This window comes from Dama dama, chromosome 2 (assembly GCF_033118175.1).
Source record: "Dama dama isolate Ldn47 chromosome 2, ASM3311817v1, whole genome shotgun sequence".
Taxonomy (NCBI): domain Eukaryota; kingdom Metazoa; phylum Chordata; class Mammalia; order Artiodactyla; family Cervidae; genus Dama; species Dama dama.
Window position 1 is genome coordinate 14,562,095 of NC_083682.1, and position 5,078 is coordinate 14,567,172.

Genomic DNA, 5,078 nt, shown 5'->3' on the forward strand with positions numbered 1-5,078 from the left:
TACTATGATGATGATATTTGCTGCAGTCATCTGTGATCAGTGATTTTTGGTGTTAGTACTGCAAAGAGATTACGATTCACTGGAGGCTCAAATAGTGGTTAGCATCTTTTAGCAATGAAGTATTTTTGAATTAAGGTATGCATATTTTTTAGGCATGTTACTATTGTACCTTTAATAGACTAGAGAATTGTGTAAATATAAGTTTTATAGGCACTGAGACCGAAGAACTCATGCAACTCGACTTATTACAATATTCACTTTATTGCAGTGATCTGGAACAGAGTCTGCAGGATCCTCCAGGCCTGCTGTATAGGGCTCAGGGCATGTCTGGGTTGTGTTAGGAAGTCCTTTAGAAACCACATAACACTGCCTCAAGAAATGCTCTCAGTCTTTCCAAGAAATCTTTCAGGGCAGCAGAAAGGAACACTGGTCACTGAAGAAAGGACATTGTCTTCCCTGCCATAGCAAGAAGCTGACGAGGCCTCTTAGAGCCCAGCAGAGCAGGGAGGAGCCTAGTTCTGGAAGGGAGCAAACTTGGGCTTGAATCTTGGCTCCACCACTTGCCAGGATGACCGCGCAATTCACTTCCCATTCTGAAAGCTCGGTTTCAGCATCTGGAAGGCTGGATCGCTCCACCTGCAGAGGGTGGCTGTGAAGGTCAAGTGGGATCATGTTTGTAGGTTAATCTGTGCATGTACAGAGCAGGGTCTTCATAGACCCGGAGGGGACCAGCTCCCTCACCCTCTTGGTCTGACGCTTGTTCCCAGGGAAGCCTCCACCTGGAGTCACTCTCTGATGGTCACCTGGCCCCAAGCCCTGTTCTCCGTGTGTGTGTGTACAGGCTGGCAGGGCCATATCTCTTTACTCTGCAGACCCAGGCCCACGAGGGTCTGTGACAGGGTCATGGCAGAAGAAAGGCACATTGGTCATTGAAGAAAGGTCATTGTCTCCCTGAATACACTTCCTTAGGCCTCCCAAAGACTCTTTCCTCAACATTCCCCACCACCACCACATCTGTTGGGGGAACCTCTGACTGAAACCTAGCCTGGCACCACAGTAATCATTTGCATGAGTTACTTTTTCCCCAGGAGATCCTAGTAAAGACCTCAGAACTAATAAGCCACCACCGGCTGGACGAAATTGGTAAAGGCCACAAGGAAAGAGGGGATTCCAGTCCACGTGTCCTCCCAGAGTCCTCCTCGCTGGAATCTGTCTTGGCTGAGCGACACACACACCACCAGGAAGGACCCTGAGTCAGCGTGATTGGCCAGAGACAACCGGGAAACTAATCCCATCACCATAAAATCCGAGACTGCAAGCCTCGTGGCAGAGCAGCCCTCCTGGGTTCGCTCACCCTGCTGCTCTGCACCCAGGCGCCCCTTCCCAATAAAGTCTCTTGCCTTGTCAGCACTTCTGTCTCCTCAGACAATTCATTTCCTAATGTTGGACAAGAGCCTCCTTGTTAGGAAGGGTGTCCCTTGCTGCAACACCAGAAGTCTCTGCTGGATGAGCCATGGTGAAAGGGACAGGTCCTCTCTGCCAAGTCTAGAAGTCCAGTCCATGGGGTCAGAAGTCCCAGACAGCAGGAGCCTAAACCCCTAGATGTACTAGCTAGGACTGTGGCCTGTGGAGCAAGGGAGGGCATGGGCAAAGGGGACAGTGTGTAACAACTGTCAGCTACACATGGGCACTTGCCATCTACCTCTGCAAGGATTAGATCACATGCTGCTGCAGCTGCTGGCCTTCAGCACCTGCCGAAGGAGTTCAGGGTTGAGAGCAGAAATGAGACGCTCTGTGCTTGGGAGAAACTGGCAGAACAGGTCTTCAGATAGTTAGGTATTTTCATGTGCCGATTTTATGAGCCCAATTCTTGTATCTCCGCAAATCAAGAAAAGCACTAAAACTTCGTGGTGACTGCTATTTCTCATGACTAGCAGAAAGCTTCACGAGACCAGCAGAAACCTTCTGAAAAAAAAATATGTGCTTGACTGCATGTACTCCTGCTTCCCCAGAATCACATATACACTGTCCTTCCCCAGGACCTCTTCAGAGCAGTTTCTCAGAGCTCTCTGAGGTGCTGTCTCCTGGGCTGCAGTCCTCATGTTGCCCGCAATAAAACTTAACTTGCAACTCTCATGTTGTGGTTTTCTTTTTTAAGTCGACACAGTTCAGGGGTGCTTCAGAGCCTCACCAGCCTCCAAGCCTTTGACGTCACAGCACGTGCACCATTGTCCCAAACCCTGCTGTCCACGGGCAGACTCCCTGCCTCTCGCTCTGTCTTGCCCTTTCTGCCAAGATCACTCTCCCTTGGAAGGAACTAGCTCTGCCTCTTCCTCGGAATGCCTCTGGAAGCCAGGAACTGTTACCTCCCTCGGCAACTTTCTGGCCCGTGTTTGGAATGTGATTTACGTTACTGACCGCAAGTGCAAGAGAAGGCAAGGCCAGGCCCTCCCAGCTGAGTGCAGGGCTGGGTAGTTCCAGGTCCCCGCAACAATGCAGGCAGGGAGGGCCCCCTTCCAGAGAGCAGTGAGGGGTCTCTGCCTCTAGGGCCCCACAGTGTGGCGGTGGCAGAAGGGTCTCTTCCCACGATGGTACAATGTGGATACCACTGCAATGCCCTCCCAGTCCAATGGGTTGGTGGGTTAGGGTCCATCTGGGGAGCTTGAAGGAGATGCTGGGTTTGCTGGGACTTGCTGCTGGGACTGCGGGCTTCAGGCCTGACTCAGCCAGCAGGGCTGGGCTCAGGCCAAGGGCCGTGGAAAGACGGGGTCACACACGCGGCCACAGGCTGCGCTAGCTCAACCGCTGGGGCGGCCAGGGCTCACTGGGCAGCAGAGCGCGGCCCAGGGAGTCAAGACCTTTACGCAATTATAGAGGCTTTTTCTCCACTTTGGCAAGAAGACATTGCTCTCCCGAGGAGGAATTATGAAGCAGATTGTTCCTGACTCTCTTCAAAGGCCAGGGAGGTTAGGACACTCCTTCCTTCTCCAGGAGGCAGGTTTGTCTACTTTCCACGCTTCAGTGTAAGCCGCTGCCTCTGGTACCTTGACAGAGGCACCTCTGAGCCCCCAGTCTGGCTGCCAGTGGGACGCAGACTTCTTCTCTCCCTCTTTTCTAAGACTTTTTTTTCCCCTGTGAACCATTTTTAATGACTTTACTGAGTTTGTTACAATATTGATTCTGTTGTCTTTTATATTTTTGGTTTCTTGGCCTCGAGGCACCTGGGATCTTAGCTCCCTAACCAAGGATCAAACCCACAGCCCCTGCATTGGAAGGCAAAGTCTTAACCACTGGACCACCAGGGAAGTCCCTCCCCTTCCTCTCTTATTTGCTACAACACAATAAGATATACGTGTGCTGGTCCTTGTCCCCTGGTTCCTGACACAGGATTCCTAAAACACTTGTGATTTCCTGGGTGACAGAGATGCTAGAGGCATCCTTCTGTTCTATCATTTGGTCTTTGATGCTGGTTTCTGGTACAGAGCTCCTAAATCCTTGGAGTTTCCCACGTGAGAAAACCTCCATAAAAATCCCTCAACTATGCGGATGGGAACACACTATATGGTTGGGAAACTATTCTGGATTGGTCAACACACCCATGTGCTGAGGACGACACGCCCCAAGCCCACATGCGTAGGGACCCTCCTGGACCTTGCCCAGTGCACCTTCTCACCTGTTTGCCTGTGTCCTTCATCATGTCCTCTATCATAAACCAGGAAACATAAGCTAACGTTTGCCCCAGTTCCGTGAGCCGTTCCAGCTCAGAACTGAGAGGGAACCACGGGAAGCCTCAGCTTTTTAGTCAAGTAGGTCGGAAGTGTGGGGGCCCTGAGGACCCGTTACTTGTGACTGGATCTGAAGTGTGGGCAGTCTTGTGAGATAGAGCTCTTAACCTCTGGAGACTGATGCTAATTCCCAAAATGACTTTAACTAGAGGACACCCTGTTGGTGTCCAGAAAGCTGGAAATTGGGTGGCAAGGGGGAAAAAAACACATAAATTTGGTGTCAAAAGTGTTGCAAAGGTAGAGAAACAGCTTTTCCTTTAGCCTCTAACCCATGGGAACTTTTCCTCTCAGAGCTTTTACAGGCAATTGCTGCAATGGAAAACAGGAGGGACAACAAAAATAACAACCCCAGAAACGTGACAACGTTTTGGGTAATTTTACAAAGATCTTACAGTTGCTGACTGCCAGCTGAGACATCAGCCCCAACCCCCTCCGGATCCTGTCCAGGCTGCCAGTAGCTTGGAGAGCCAGGCAGGCTCTTCTAGCCCCTTGCTCCTTCCACCAGAACTTTCTGTCAAATGCTTTGTCCAAGCCCCCATCCTAGCCCCTCACCCTGGACCCCTCTCCAGGAGAAGCCCACTCATCTCTGAATCCCAAGTTAAAACCAAATAGTCACCCACCAAATTTGACTGCTTAACTGTGCTTGGAAACCCAGACTATGGACTTAAACACACCCTGAAGAAATAGGAAATCTACCCTCCCCCTAAATCTCACGGACTCCCTCCGTCACTGGGCAGATTAGGAAATGGGGCTCCAGAGACCGTCTCAGATCTGAGATCACTGCAAGTTTCTCAACCCTTAGTTGGATGTTCTTTAAAATATGTCATGCCTCTGCCCCGTCTGGAAATCTAGCATTGTCTGATCAAACCGGAACTAGGAAGAAGGAAAGGTTCTCCAGACGGAATGAAGCTTTCCCTCTGGAAACCTGGGATCCCTCCTAAGGCAGGTAGGGTACTGGGCCCCCTGACCTCAATCCAGCCCAGAGGCCGCCCCTCAGGCTGCCTGCATAGCTGTTCCTTCTGGCGCCCAGCCCCAGCCCCCACTCAGCAGGGTATGCTCCTCCCCACCAGCCCTCCTCCCTTGATCCCTCCCCCACACCCACTCCCGCAGACCCAAGTGCTTCTGCTCAGCCCAGGCCGACCCCTCTTTGCACTCACTGCACCTGTCACCACCTGGATCTTTTCCAGCCTGGGCGCTCACTGCACCAGGCAGGGACCCAAGGGCTGGCCCTCGGCGGGTGCTCAGAGAAGGTATGTAGAGAGAAGATGAAGGCACAGAGGCAGGACACGGGTC